Raw genomic sequence first — 17,648 nt, 5'->3', positions numbered from 1 at the left:
CATAGTATATTATACTTTGGGTTCCTCCGCAGGTAGTCCAGAGTGGATAAATGAGTGCGTGAGCTCAAGTTGGGGTGAAATAATTTTATTAAATGACGATAAGGTTACCGACTATACGAAAATTAAAATCAAATCAATTTCTCGTGTTGTGACGAGATTTCGGGAGCACTTCAAACTTGTAAAATACAGCATTTTGAAAAATATGAGTGATTTTATTAATTCAATAATTTGGGTTTAGCAAAACATTACGTTGATATGTGAATCAGAAGGTTCCTCAAAAGCGTTATATCCAAAAAAAAATAAATTACATCTCAAAATCTTACGCCTCTCATAAAGCTTCTCTGAATCTTTGTATTCAGAATCTCCTCTTCTATCAATGAATTGATGAAACACCTTTTTACAATTCTACACTCCACATTGGTCAGCAAACGGCAAGTATTTGTCTGTATCGGTTTTTATCAACAATCACATTATAAATCCATAAATAATGTTTCTATTCATTTTGACGTCATTCTGAACCGATGGCCAGTCTGCTGGTGAATAAAGAAGGATAAAATGATTATAAAAGTTTAAATATCAAAAAAGTACAGACATTTAAAATAAATATCTTGACTGAAACTTTCTCGACGTGTTGTAAAGTATTTATACAGAAATTTACGTATGTAAAACAATTTATGTAAGAATTCTATTATACAGATCTTTTAAAAAAGATTGTAATATTGGAGAAACTCTACCTCGCGTTGTTTCGACTACCACAGACTTAAGCCCACTACACGGCAAGAGTTTCAACTGCATTTAAACACCTTTATACAATTCTACATTCTACACTTGTCAGCAAACGTAGATAGACAAACAGCCAAATTAGATTCATTAAAATATTGTTTATATTCATTATGACGTCATACTAATTCGTAAACCGGCCTGGAAAACAAAGAGGCATGAAATAATGATGCAAGATTAAATACCAAAAGTTACCAACGTTTAGGACCCACGCTATTGGCATTTTTAACAGCTGAGGATAACTTACAACATGCGTAAATAAATTTAGTCACTGAAACGTTGGGTTAAAAGAATTTGGCACAAACAATGTTAATGAGAGCAATCGCGATTTAGTAAGTGATAGCCTATCCTACAACTAATGCTGGCAATATAACCCGACCATAACACAGACACGTTTTCATTGTAAATTTGCTCAAAGCAAAGTCCCGCGAACTTCCTCAAAAGATCTTTGATCTAAATCTTGTTTACTTCATTAGCGTTTCAATAGTTACAAAATAGCCTAAATACAACAGCAAACTCACATTTTATTGAAATAGTCTTATTATCTTTTTCTCTTCTCTAAATCTGGTTTGTCTTCTCCAATTTTCTAAAAGAATTTATGTATATTTCTCTAATGCTTCACACTTTAATGAAAGTCGGTCTTTTGCTAGTATCGCTGACTCTCTGGAATAAAAATAAAGCATGTACTGCATTGTTTTAACTAATTATTATTCATTAAGAACCTATTTCTAATATTTCAATGTGGACAAATGAAACATAAAAGGCTTAAGCTTAAGCGCACTCGTGTTTTCTGAATGTATGTGAGATTAAAGATTCTCACGCTCGAGAAATACCTGCAACAAGACCGAACAACTCATAATATTTAATTAAATTAAATATCTTGACTGAAACTTCCTCGACATGTTGAAAAGAATTTATACAGAAATTTACGTATGTAAAACAATTTATGTAGGAATTCTATTATACAGATCTTTTAAAATAGTATGTAATTTGTAATATTAGAGAAATTCTATCTCGCGCAGTTTAGACCACCACAGACTTAAGCCCACTGCACGGCAAGAGTTTCAACTGCAACTGCAACACATTATACAATTCTACATTCTACACTTGTCAGCAAATGTAGATAGACGAACAGTCAAATTAGATTCATTAAAATAGTGTTTATATACATTATGACGTCATACTAAATCGTAAACCGGCATGGGAAACCAAGATGGATGAAATAATGATGCAAGATTAAATACCAAAAGGTACCAACGTTTAGGACTCACGCTATTGGCATTTTTCACAGCTGTGGATAACTTACAACATGCATAAATATATTTATTCACTGAAACATTGGGTTGAAAAGAAATTGGCGCAAGCAATGTTAATGGCAGCAAATCCAGCAATCGCGATTTAGTAAGTGATAGCCTATAAATAATGCTGGCAATATAACACGACCATAACACTGACACGTTTTCATTGTAAATTTGCTTGAGGCAAAGTCACGAGAACTTACTCAAAAGATGATCTCAAAGTAAGCTAACGACGACCACTAATTTCATTTTACTTATTGTCACCATCCTGAATTATAAAGGGATGAAGGGAATAAGTTTTCAGGTAGATCGACTTGAGACAAAAGTTGATAGGAAAATATATCAAAGCACTTTAGAGTTGAGGCGTATGCCGTATATTAGAGATGTACCGATGTATCGGTATCGGGTATCGGTATCGGCAATATCGGCCATTTTTTCGGTATCGGCCATGTATCGGTATCGGTAGATTAAGGCCGATATTTCCGATATATTTACCTTTTTGATATGGTCCAGAATGTTTTAAAAGATAAGTTGGAATACTACTTTTTATTTTATTTTTTGTCTGGAGAGATCGTGAGCTATGAGCCATACACTAAATTCCGACACAATTATCCCTCTACGCAGATATTAATTTTGTTTAACAACACAATTTCTTTATAGATATATTGACATGACCGCCTAGCCCTAGAGCGCCTAGAGTCCTAGACTGTCTCAAAATATATGATAGCAATTGTATAATAATATAAAATAGTAAAGTAAAAAAACATCCTCGACGGTTATAGGTAGGCCTTCTTTTGGTCGGTGCTGAATGATATTCTTTCATGCTGGCTTTTCCTTATTGCGTCGACGATTACGATTAGCCACGAAATAAAATATTTGAAAAATGCTTTTAATTTGAACGTAGGACGGCGGCTCTAGAATGTGTGGGTGATATTCGATATTCTCTTAAACACGAATAACGATATTCGAAGGTCGCGATATTAACATTAAATTCAAATTGGACATCCCGGCTTATGAGTTTTCTAATTGAACACCGAGATTACTAGCGTTACTGTACAGTGTATCTTAATCAGTTGAAGCAAACACCAAACATTAATTTCATATTATGTGATATATCATTTTTCGATCTGAAATAATGTGTACTATGAACAACGCTCAAAGACCATTGTTTTAACCCGTCTGCCCTACACAGCACACCTAATTAAGTAATATTTACATAGTATCGGTATCGGAATATCGGTAATATCGGCCTTTTTGTAGTATCGGCGTATCGGTATCGGTATCGGCTTTTTTAGCTGGTATCGGATCGGTATCGGTATCGGCGACAAAAGTGGTATCGGTACATCTCTACCGTATATGCGATAATATCGAAAAATTACTGGCAAGCAGGTCGAAACATTAGAAACACGGTATGAAGAAAATGCATCGAAAATGCTAAAGGACTATCGCGGATAACTTTTTTTTATTTTAACTTATTTTTTACCAATGAGAATATGTACCGACCTTTCATTTACTAAACTTTATCTGAGATATGATTTCAAATTAGTAGCTGAAAAACGGGCCAACGCGCCAACAAATACTGAAAAAAATCTGAAAATCACATAGCCAGTATTGGTTAAGTTACTGTTAGGTTATTGACAGAATAAGACCGTTTCTAAACTCCTTGCATTTGAAATGATTCATTTTTTCAATACTTGAGATCATTTGGCGTTTTTTGAAAACATATAAATGTATAAAATCGCGTTCAAAGCACCACGTTCGTGTTAAAAAATTGATGAAACAAAATTTGCAATAGAATATATAGGAATCGAACATTTTCTTCAATATATATCAAGAAACGAGTATATTTATAGTATTATTAAAGCGTATAAGTGTTTCAATATGTTTCTTGATATAAACTTTTATGTGCGTCGGTAGGTCAACTGAACAGATAAAGTGCTGAAAGCTGAAAGTGATTTTTTGCAATCGCTGAAGACTTGAGCACACCGCACGACACGATTTTCAACTGCGTTTTGCAGGTTCAGGAATTGCTCACAGTCGTCGGTTGCGATCTTGTTTAGTCGTAGATGCACCTGTATTAAATATTTCTCCGAATCGGGGTGTTTGCCTCAAATGTCGCATTTTCCCATTATTGTCAGGGTCACGGTATAGAAGATTCAAATAATTCTGTGCTAACTGATGACTTTCATTGCACTAGTTCGTTAAGTGCAGTTGTTTGAACTCGTTATTTAGACACAGTTATGTTGAACGACAGCTCTCCTATAAGGACTCTGTTCAGTTCCGAATATGATGACTCATGACGTTACGCAGTCGACGAATATCATCTGACGCAGTGTCCAATAACAGTTTTTCGACAGTGTTTCGATTAATCACTGTAATTAGCAAATTGATAGCAACCAGCTCGGATGCATTGGGACTGTCTGTCTGTCTAGCTTAATGTTCATTGTTAGTTACTGTCTTCGGAGACGTTTCTGATGTTTAGTATTGGTTTTAGTATTCTTAATTTTGCAGTCAGAAATACCAGTTTGGATTGAAGTTAGAATCGGGGTTGAATGCGATTGTAGATAAAATATAATTTTTTGACTGCAGGTTAGGGCTGTATTATAGTTATACTAAGTAAATAACAGCTGCTTTTATTTTTAGCCATGCAAGTTACATTGAGTTCACTTTTGATTAAACTTTATTGGATAGTGTAACCTAGGGATCTAAAACATGGGGTATGTATCTAATCAGTCTCAAATAAAGTAATCTATATATAATTTTATGCATTTAGTTATCTGCTGATATTTGTAAATTTTAGTTGCCACTGTGCACTACTGTAAGATTTGTTTAGATATCCGCATATTATAGTCGGTTTGTTCATTGTTTTCTGTAGATTTCATTCGAAATGTCGATGTTGCTGATTTTGTTTCAAGTACCATCGTAATAATTGTTATGAAAGAATTAAACCGATTTCAAATTGGATTCAATTGCGGCAAAACTTTGAGGCACAGAAAGCGAGATGGGCACTTTATCGCTTTGAGTCGAGTTGCTTGAAAACTCAATTTAGTTGACAATAAATCGATTTGGCTGGGACAGGGCATGGGGCACGTTGACAATGGTCTCCATTCACGTAAGCCAGGAAAGCAAAAGGTTAACTCATTCTTAAATGTTATCAAAACAAGAAGAACCGTGTTCGCTCGCGAGATAATCAAGTGTGGATGAATGAGTGAGTGAGATCAAACTCGGAGTATAATATAATTTCATAAAATGACGAGAAGATTACTTACTATATCCAGATAATAAAATCAAAAATATTTCTTAGTTTGTGACTAGATTTCGGGACTACTTCAATTTGTAAAGTAATGCCTTTTGAAAAAATACCAGTATCTGAAAGCTACAGACATGAGTATTTTTAGTCAATAATTTTGATTTCGAACAAAACATAACGTTAATATATGACTGCTTTTCAATGTGAATAAGAAGATTCTTTAAACAGGGTTATTGTCGAAAATATCGTAAGTTTCAAAAACTTACGTATGTCATTATTCTTCTTCGAATCTTTGTAGTCAGAATCTCCTCTTCCATCAGTGAATTGAAACTTCATCATACATATCTACATTCTACGTTGGTTAGCATACATAGATAGACGAGCAGGGAATCGCCTGTATCGGTATTTATCTGCAATTAAATTATAATTCATTAAAACAGTGTTTATATTCATTATGACTTCATATTGGGCCGGTCTGGCAAACAAGGAAGAATACAATAATGATGAAATTTTACATACCAAAAAAGTACCAACGTATAGCACCTACGCTTTGACATTTTTCACAGCTGAGGATGACTTGAAACATGCGTAAATGAATTCAGTCCCTGAACCATTGGGTTGTCACAATGAATGTCAGTAACAGCAATCGCGATTTAGTAAGTGATAGCCTATAATTAATGCTGATAATATAAAACGAACATAACACTGAGACGTTTCTATTGGAAATTTGCTCAAAGTCACGAAAACTCAAAGTGAAGCTACCGACGACTACTAATATACCAAAAAATTCTGACAGTACGTATAGAGAATAATGGTAATGCGAGTTAATAAATATCAACTGACGCGAGGCTTGAAGAAGTTCGTGTTAATTTGATTAAGAAATAAACGAGAATATCGGTCAGAGACCGATGACTTAACGATCGAAAGTAAGGGGATCCCCCAAAACAGCGCTCTTACTCCATAGTGACACTTTGTGTCCCATCACTAATTAATTTACACCTCGCTATTTATACGACAAAATTTGCCCAAAGTCGATAGGCTTCTGGTCCGAGATAAGATGAATGCACATGCAAAATCTGGAGCAAATTCAATTTTGTTGTCGTGAGATATCGCGTACATCTAACAGACAAACATACAGACAGACAAATACCTATCAACATACTTACCGATTAAAATCGAAAAGTAATAACTATGAGATTTTAAATTCCAAATAGCTGAATGTTCTAGAAGAAAATCTCGGAGCAAAAAATATTTTGTCTGGTATTTCACTGACTGTAAACGGGTGAGAATTCACAGTAAGCCGAACTTGACGGCTAAAATTGTTAGACTTCCCAATGCATAACGTGAATCTATGGTTGTGACCATTTCTGTTTACCTATTGTCACCATCCAGAATTCACACTGAAGATTAGAAGAATAAGTTTTCAGGTAGATCGAATTGAGACAAGAGTTGTAGGAGAAAAAAAAGGCACTTTAGAGTTAAGGTGTATGTCGTATATCCGATAATATCTAAAAATTTTTGGAAAGCAGGTTGAAGCATTAGAAATAACATATATATGAAGAAAATACAGCGAAAATGCTAAATGACTATCGTGGATAATTTTTTTTATATTTTAACCTATTTTTACCAATGAGAATATGTACCGACTTTTCATTTACTAAACTTTGTCGGAGATATGACTTCAAATTAATAGCTGAAAACGGGCCAACGCTGAAATATATCTGAAAATCACATAGCCAGTATTTGATAAGTTACTGTTAGGTTATTGCAGAAATAGACCTTTTATAAATTCTTTGCATTTGAAATGATTCATTTTTTTAATACATGAGATCATTTGGCATTTATTAAAAATATATAAATGTACAAAATCGCGTTCGCAGCACCCCGATCGTGTTAAAAATTAGATGAAACAAAATTTGCAATGGAATAAGAATCGAACATTTTTTTTTCAATATCAAGAAACGAGTATAAATATAGTATTAGTAAAGCGTATTAGTGTTTTATTATGTTTCTTGATATAAACTTTTATGTGCGTCGGTAGGTCAACTGAACAGATAAAAGTAATGAAAGCTGAAAGTGAATTTTTGCAATCGCTGAATGAAGACTTGAGCACACCGCACGACACGAGTTTCAGCTGCTTTTTGCAGGTTTAGGAATTGCCTCATTGCTGCTCACAGTCGTCGGTTTCGGTCACGTTTAGTCGCAGATGCGCTTGTCATAAAACATTTCTCCGAACCCGGACATGCATATGAGACATAGCAGATGACACGCAATATGAGCAGAGTTCAAAATCGTACTCCACAAGAGATTGTTCCAAATGTTCTCGAAGTCTCTAGTAAAGTCTGTCTGGTTTTTATTTAACCTCCACAGAGCAAAGTATTACTCAGGGCAAACTTAGTCCCTGATTCAAAAACAAAGAAACCCAACGTGGAGTACCTTTTATGTGAAACGTTTAGATCTTTTTTACAAATCCTGCGTCAAAAAACAAACCCGCCACCGCTCTGACTGAAAAAAGTAATTATCCAGTTAGGGTTTGGCTTGGGGTTAGGAATGCTGATTACTCCGGAAATTAAAATATTTAAATCTTTGATAACCCTAACTTTACGAATGATTTGCTAATTTGTTATGTTAAAACTTGGCGGGGTGTTTGTCTCAAATCTCGCATTTTACCATTATTGTCAGGGTCTCGGTATATAAGATTCGAATAATTATGTGCTAACCAATGACTTTCATTGCACTAGTTCGTTATGTGTAATAGTTTGAACTTGTTATTTAGACACAGTTATGTTGAACGAGAGCTCTCCTATAAGGACTCAGTTCAGTTCTGGACATAATGACGCATGACGTTTCGCCAGCGTTTCCCAACCTTTTTTGGTCGCGGACTATTTTCTCACCCGCGAAAACCTTTGCGGACCCAATGTGCATTTATTGCAACCTGTGCGAAGAAGCAATAAAATCAAATACAACATAATTGTAACGAATTTCAAAATCGAAAATTCGCCGCAATTACGCGTTCGGTAAAAAGAGCCGACATTTTTAGTGTATAATTGGCTTTCTGTCGCACAATATTCAATCCAATGTCTTTCTATATTAATTTAATTGTGTTCATGGTAACTCGCGGTTGCGTCGACTTACGACAAGGTGAAAGCATTTCTTCTTTAAAATGCCAATCGGCAATCTGTGAACATAATAATGTGAGACTATATTGCCCGATTATATTTAGTTTTGTTACATATTTTTGCGATCTTGCAAATTTGTTATCGTTGTTAGAAAAATCTCACTATCTGTTATAAATTTCCAGAAAGTAGAACTTGATTCAGTACCTAAGAAAAATATATTTAAAATATATTAGTAAATGAAAAATGAATATTCATCGCCTTGCTTTATTATTAATTTAATTGTGATCATTTTAATCTGTGATTGTGTTGGCGAAATAAAAGCAATACTACTCAGAAAATATCATGACAATCCGTGGACACAAAAATGCGTGGTAAAGGGCCGGATTATATTTTATTTTGATTCCTATTATTGTGAATTTAACAAATCTGAGCTGTTCGCACAACACTTACTAGTACTGTACGGCGTGTCAATGTTGAGGTAGTAAAACAAACAATTCTAAGGGAAGATTCCCTGGTATACGTATACTACGGTAACACCCGAAATTTTGCGTTTTGCAATGTCTAAAAAAGCGTTTTTAATCGGTCGCGGACCATCATAAAACGAAACTTATGGTGTTGTCCGTTTTGTATTGCCGCTTTTCAATTTGGAAAATTCGGTTTGCCATCATCTATCGACGCGTGTGCCGACTTGTGTGTTTTCGTCAAAAATTCGTGAGTGAGTTGTGAAATCCAATCGTTTGATTAGGGGACGCGCACAAGTGCAAGTGACCTGTCGCGTAACCTGATACCAAATTTTCGAATATTAAATTGCTATTCTAATAGTTGAATATTCGAATATATGCCAAGCCCTACTCAGTAACGAGTAATTATTGACTCGATTAATGTTATGTGAATAAACTTGCTTTTTATGTTTTATGTAAATTCCAACGTAAATCGTAAATTGGCTGATAGTTAAGTTCCGCAAAATCGTTTGCGGCTCGCATGAATTTCTGGCTCGTTGCGGACTCATTCAAACGCTCCGCGGACTCAATTGAGACCGCGGACTCGGGTTGGGAAACACTGCGTTACGCAGTGGACGAAAATCGTCTGACGCAGTGTCCCATAACAGTATTTCGACAGTGTTTCGATTAATCACTGTAATTAGCAAATTGATAGCAATCAGCTCGGATGCATTTAGTGTCTTCGGAAACGTTTCTGATGTTTAGTATTGGTTTTAGTATTCTTCATTTTGCAGTTAGAAATACCAATTTGGATTGAAGTTAGAAGGTGCCCGATTGTAATTAAAATATAATTTTCGACTGCAGGTTAGGGCTGTATTATAGTTATACAAGATAAATAACAGCTGCTTTTATATTTTAGTCATGCAAGATACATTGAGTTCACATTGGATTAAACTTTATTGAATAGTGTCACCTGTGGATCTAAACATGGGATAAGTATCTAATCAGTCTCAAATAAAGAAATCTATAAATAATTTTATGCATTTAGTTATCTGTTGATATTTGTAAATTTTAATTGCCACTGTACACTACTGTAAGATTTGTTTACATATCCGCATGTTATATTCAGTTTGTTCATTGTTTTCTGTAGGTTACGTTGGAGATGTCGATGTTCCTGATTTTGTTTCAAGTACCATCGTATTAATTGGTATGAAAGAACTAAAAACAGATTTAAAGTTGAATCCAATTGCGGCAAATTTTTGAGGCACAGAAAGCCAGATTGGCACTTTATCGCTGTGAGTCGAGTTGCTTGAAAACTGAGTATGGTTGAAAATAAATCGATTTGGCTGAGACAAGGCATGGGGCACGTTGACAATGGTCTCCATTCACGTAAGCCAGGAAAGTAGAAGATTAACTCATTCTTAAATGTTGTCAAAACAAGAAGAACCGTGTTCGCTCGCGAGGTAATCAAGTGTGGATGAAGGAGTGAATGAGCTCAACTCGGAGTATAATATAATTTCATAAAATGACGTTAAGATTACTGACTATACCGAAAATAAAATCAAAAATAATTCTTATATTGTGACTAGATTTCGGGACTACTTCAAATTGGAAAGTAATACATTTGGAAAAATACCAATATCTGAAAGATACAGACATGATTTTTTTTAGTCAATAATTTGATTTTGAACAAAACATAACGTTCATATATGATTGCTTTTTAATGTGAATAAGAAGATTCTTTAAACAGGGTTATTGTCGAAAATATCGTACGTCTCAAAAACTTACGTATGTCATTATTCTTCTCCAAATCTTTGTAGTCAGAATCTCCTCTTCCATCAATGAATTGAAACACCGTTTTACAAATCTACGTTCTACGTTGGTCAGCATACATATTAGACGAGCGAGAAATCGCCTGTATCAGTTTTTATCTGCAATCAAATTATAAGTCTTTAAAACAATGTTTATGTTCATTATGACCTCATATTGGATCGGCTTGGTAAACAAGGAATGGTACAGTAATGATGAAAATTTGAATACCAAAAAAGTACCAACGTATAGCACGTATACGCTTTTGACATTTTTCATACCTGAGGGTGACCCGAGACATGCGTACATAAACTAAGTCGCTGAACCATTGGGTTGAAAGGAAATTGGCACAAGGAATGTCAATAACAGCAATCGCGATTTAGTAAGTGATAGCCTATAATTAATGCTGATAATATAAAACGACCACAACACTGAGACGTTTCAATTGGAAATTTGCTCAAAGTCACGAAAACTCAAAGTGAAGCTACCGACGACTACTAATATACCAATAGATACTGACACTATGTATATATAGGGAAAAATAATATTGCGCGTTAGTAAATATCAACTGACGCAGTTCCTGTTGATTTGATTGAGAAATAACTATGAGGTATTGAATTCCAAATAGCTGAATCTCGTGGAAGAAAATCTCGAAGCATAGAATATTTTGTCTGGTATTTCACTGACTGTAAACGGGTGAGAATTCACAGTAAACCGAACTTGACGATAAAAATTGTTAGACATCCCAATGCATAACGCGAATCTATGGTTCTGTTTACTTATTGTCACCATCCAGAATCAACACTGAAGATAAGAAGAATAAGCTTTCAGGTGAGTCGACTTGAGACAAGAGTTGTAGGAAAATTAAAAAAAAAAAACTTTAATTTATAGTAAAGGTGTATGTCGTATATGCGATAATATCTAAAAATTTCTGGCAAGCAGGTTGAAACATTAAAAATACCGTATGAAGAAAATACAGTGAAAATGCTAATGACTATCGTGGATAACTTTTTCATTTCAGCCTATTTGTGACCAATGAGATTATGTACCATACTTTCATTTACTAAATTATATCTGAGATATTACTAAACATTTACTAAGTAACTGAAGAACGGACCAACGCGCCAACAAATACTGAAAAAATCTGATAATCACATAGCCAGTATTCATTAAGTTACCGTTAGGTCATTGACAGGAACAGACCGAATCTAACTTCCTTGCATTTGAGATGATTCATTTTTTTTTTTCAATACTTAAGATAATTTGGTAATTTTATGTTTCAATAGTTTAGTTAGACCGCTTCATAACTTCAGATATGATGAGATACTATATCAACGAAAGAAAGTTTATTAATATCAGGAACGAATTAAAAGTTTACTTCATTAGCGTTTCAATAGTTACAAACCGGCCTGAAATAAATAGCAAACTCACATTTCACCGGAATTATCCTATTGACCATAGTCCATAGTATATTATATATTGGGTTTCTCCGCAGGCAATTCAGAGTGGATGAATGAGTGCATGAGCTCAAGTTGGAGTGAAATAATTTTATTAAATGGCGGTAAGATTACCGATTATACGAAAATTAAAATCAAATCAATTTCCGTTTTGTGACGAGATTTCGGGACCATAGCATTTTGAAAAATATCAGAATCTACAAGCTATAGAGTGAGTTTATTCAATAATTTGATTTTGAGCAAAACATTACGTTGATATGTAAATCAGAAGGTTCCTCAACAGCGTTATATCCCAAAAAAATATTACACCCCAAAAGTTCACGCCTCTCATTAATCTTCTCTAAATCTTTGTAGTCAGAATCTCCTCTTCTATCAATGAATTGAAACACCTTTATACGACTCTACACACCACATTGGTCAGCGAACGGCAAGTATTCGTCTGTATCGGTTCTTATCAACAATCAAATTATAACTCCATAAATAATGTTTCTATTAATTTTGACGTCATACTGAACCGATGGCCAGCCTAGTGAATATAAAAGAATAAAATGATTACAAATGTTTTGAGATTAAAAAAGTACAGGCGTTTAGGACCTTTGGAATGTCAATGACAGCAAACACGATTTAGTAAGTGATATAACTGATTCTAACAATATAACACGACCATACAACTGACTCGATTTTGTAAAGCGCACTCGCGTTTTCTAAATGTATGTAAGATTAAAGATTCTCACGCTCGAGAAACACCTGCAACAAGACCGAACAACTCATAATATTAAATTAAAATAAATATCTTGACTAAAACTTTTTTGACGTGTTGAAAAGAATTTTTACAAAAATTTAAGTATGTTTAACAATTTATGTAGGAATTCTATTATAAAGATCTTTCAAAAAAGTATGTAATTTGTAATATTAGAGAAATTCTACCTCGCGCAGTTTCGACTACCACAGACTTAAGCCCACTACACGGCAAGAGTTTCAACTGCATTTAAACACCTTTATACAATTCTACATTCTATACTTGTCAGCAAACGTAGATAGACAAACAGCCAAATTAGATTCATTATGACGTCATACTAAATCGCAAACCGGCCTGAGAAACAAAGACGGATGAAATAATGATGCAAGATTAAATACCAAAAGGTACCAACGTTTAGGACCCACGCTATTGGCATTTTTCACAGCTTAGGATAACTTACAACATGCGTAAATAAATTTAGTCACTGAATCGTTGGGTAAAAAGAACTTGGCACAAACAATGTTAATGAGAGCAATCGCGATTTAGTAAGTGATAGCCTATCCTACAACTAATGCTGGCAATATAACACGTCCATAACACTGACACGTTTTCATTGTAAATTTGCTCAAAGCAAAGTCACGAGAACTTACTCAAAAGATGATCTCAAAGTTAGGATAACGACGACCACTAATTTTATTTTATTTATCGTCACCATCCAGAATTATTAAAAATTTGATGAAACAGAGTTTGCAATGTAAGAGGAATCGAACATTTTTCTTCAATATCAAGAAACGAGTATAGGTATCGTATTATTAAAGCGTATTATTGTTTTACTATGTTTCTTGATATAAACTTTTATGTGCGTCGGTAGGTCAACTGAACAGAAAAAGTACTAAAAGCTGAAAGTGATTTTTTGCCGCAATTGGAACGAGTTTCAACCGCGTTTTGCAGGTTCAGGAATTGCCTCATTGCTGCTCACAGTCGTCGGTTGCGATCTTGTTTAGTCATAGATGCGCCTGTCGTAAAATATTTCTCCGAACCCGGACATGCAAATGAGAAATAGCAGGTGACACGCAATAAGAGCAGAGTTTAAAATCGTACTCCACAAAAGATTGTTCCAAATGTTCTCGGAGTCTCTAGTAAAGTGTGTCTGGTTTTTAATTAACCTCCACAGAGCAAAGTATTACTGAGAACAAACTTAGTCCCTCATTCAAAAATAAAGAAACCCAACATTGAGTAACTTTTATGTGAAACGTTTGGATTTTTTTTTTCAAATCCTGCGCCAAAAAACAACCCCGCCACCGCTCTAACTTAAAGAAAGTATTTATTCAGTTAAGGTTTGGCTTGGGGTTATGAATGCTGATTACTCCGGAAATTAAAATTTCTAAATCATCTATAACCCTAACTTGATGAATGATTGCTAATTTGTTATTTTAAAACTTGGCGTGGTGTTTGTCTCAAATCTCACATTTTCCCATTAGTTTCAGGGTCTCGGTATAAAAGATTCAAATAATTTTGTGCTAACTGACGTCTTTCATTACACTAGTTCGTTAAGTGTAATAGTTTGAACATGTTATTTAGACACAGCTATGTTGAACGAGAGCTCCCCTCTCAGTTCAGTTCTGAATCTGATGACGTTACGCAGTCGACGAAAATCATCTGACGCAGTGTCCCATAGCAGTATTTCGACAGTGTTTCGATTAATCACTGTAATTAGCAAATTGATAGCAAGCAGCTCGGGTGCATTGTCAGTGTCTAGCTTAATGTTCATTGTTAGTTAGAGTCTTCCGAGACGTTTCTGATGTTCAGTATTGGTTGTTAGTATTCTCAATTTTGCAGTTAAAAATACCAATTTGGATTGAAGTTAGAATCGGGGTTGAATGCGAGATGCCCGATTGTAATTAAAATATAATTTTTGACTGCAGGTTAGGGCTGTATTATAGTTATACCTAGTAAATAACAGCTGCTTTTATATTTTAGACATGCAAGTTACATTGAGTTCACTTTGGATTAAACTTTATTGGATAGTGTCACCTGGGGATATAAAACATGTGGTATGTATCTAATCAGTCTCAAAAGAAGTAAAGTATATATAATTTTATGCATTTAGTTATGTGCTGATATTTGTAAATTTTAATTGCCACTGTACACTACTGTAAGATTTGTTTGAATATCCGCATGTTATAATCAGTTTGTTCATTGTTTTCTGTAGGTTACGTTCGAGATGTCGATGTTCCTGATTTTGTTTCAAGTACCATCGTATTAATTGTTATGAAAGAATTAAACCGATTTCAAATTGGATTCAATTGCGGCAAAACTTTGAGGCACAGAAAGCGAGATGGGCACTTTATCGCTTTGAGTCGAGTTGCATGAAAACTGAATATAGTTGACAATAAATCGATTTGACTGGGACAGGGCATGGGGCACGTTGACAATGGTCTCCATTCACGTAAGCCAGGAAAGTAGAAGGTTAACTCATTCTTAAATGTTATCAAAACAAGAAGAACCGTGTTCGCTCGCGATGTAATCAAGCGTGGATGAAAGAATGAGTAAGCTCATTTCGGATTATAATATAATTTCATAAAATGACCAGAAGATTACTGACTATACGGAAAATAAAATCAAAAATAATTCCAATGTTGTGACTAGATTTCGGGACTACTTCAAATTGGAGAGTAATGCATTTGGAAAAATACCAGTATCTGAAAGCTTGACAGACAGACATGAGTTTTTTTAGTCAATAATTTGATTTTGAACAAAACATAACGTTCATATATGATTGCTTTTCAAAGTGAATAAGAAAATTCTTTAAACAGGAATATTGTCGAAAATATCGTACGTCTCAAAAACTTACGTATGTCATTATTCTTTTCCAAATCTTTGTAGTCAGAATCTCCTCTTCCGTCAATGAATTGAAACACCGTTATACAAATCTACATTCTACGTTGGTCAGCATACATAGATAAACGAGCAGGGAATCGCCTGTATCGTTTTTTTATCTGCAATCAAATTATAAGTCTCTAAAACAATGTTTATGCTCATTATGGCGTCATATTGGACCGGATTGGTAAACATGGAATGGTACAGTAATGATGAAAATTTAGTTACCAAAAAAGTACCAACGTATACGCGTATACGCTTTTGACATTTTTCACAGCTGAGGATGACTTGAGACATGCGTAAATAAATTCAGTCACTGAACCATTGGATTGAAAGGAAATTGGCACAAAGAATGTCAATAACAGCAATCGCGATTTAGTAAGTGATAGCTTATATATAATTAATGCTGATAATATAAAACTACCATAACACTGAGACGTTTCAATTGGAAATTTGCTCAAAGTCACGAAAACTCAAAGCTACCGACGACTACTAAAATACCAATAGATACTGACACTATGTATATATAGGGAAAAATAATATTGCGCATTAGTAAATATCAACTGACGCAGTTCCTGTTGATTTGATTGAGAAATAACTATGAGGTATTGAATTCCAAATAGCTGAATCTCGTGGAAGAAAATCTCGAAGCATAGAATATTTTGTCTGGTATTTCACTGACTGTAAACGGGTGAGAATTCACAGTAAACCGAACTTGACGATTAAAATTATTAGACTTCCCAATGCATAACGCGAATCTATGGTTGTGACCATTTCTATTTACTTATTGTCACCATCCAGAATTAACACTGAAGTTAAGAAGAATAAGCTTTCAGGTAAGTCGACTTGAGACAAGAGTTGTAGGAAAATAAAAAAAAAACTTTAGTTTAGAGTAAAGGTGTATGTCGTATATGCGATAATATCTAAAAATTTCTGGCAAGCAGGTTGAAACATTGGAAATACCGTATGAATAAAATACAGGAAAATGCCAAATGACTATCGTGGATAACTTTTTCATTTCAACCTATTTGTCCCCAATGAGATTATGTACCGTCCTTTCATTTACTGAATTATATCTGAGATGTTACTAAACATTTACTGAGTAACTGAAGAACGGACCAACGCGCCAACAAATACTGAAAAAATCTGAAAATCACATAGCCAGTATTCATTAAGTTACCGTTAGGTCATTGACAGAAACAGACCGAATCTAACCTCCTTGCATTTGAGATGATTCATTTTTTTTTCAATACTTAAGATAATTTGGCATTTGTTAAATATATATAAATATACAAAATCTTTGTAGTATAACATATAAAGTCGCAATAAACTAGAAGCAAACATTCCCTTTTGAATAGTCTAGCTAGGAGACTTGGTTGTTTCTTTACAGAACCGTGTTCGTGTTCGAGGTACTTCCATATAACATTGCACATTAGGGAACAATTCACGACCAACTTAAAATCCCAGATATGATCAGTTAAATATTTATTGGAAATAAAATTTGCAATGGACTATATTTTCCAAGATATTAGGGAACGAGCAAAATTAAAGCATATACGTCTTTAACTTTATTTCTGAATATAAGCTTTTATATGCGTCGGAAGTGCAACTGAACAGCTAAAAGTACTGAAAGCTAAAAGTGATTTTTTTAACAATTTACAAATTCAATTAATATTAATATTACTAAAACTTGTCCTTGTCGACGGAAAACCAAAAATTGCAATGAACTATAAATCAAACAAGCCTATTTTTTTGATTGCGACATAATTGCTTTTTGTACAGTAGCGTGTTAGAGTTGATACTACTATACAATATTATTGAGTTTGGAAGCATTAACGACCCGAATAGTATTTTATGTTTGCAATAGTTTAGTTAG

Source organism: Styela clava, chromosome 15, assembly GCF_964204865.1.
Source record: "Styela clava chromosome 15, kaStyClav1.hap1.2, whole genome shotgun sequence".
Classification (NCBI taxonomy): domain Eukaryota; kingdom Metazoa; phylum Chordata; class Ascidiacea; order Stolidobranchia; family Styelidae; genus Styela; species Styela clava.
This window is presented reverse-complemented; position numbering follows the sequence as displayed.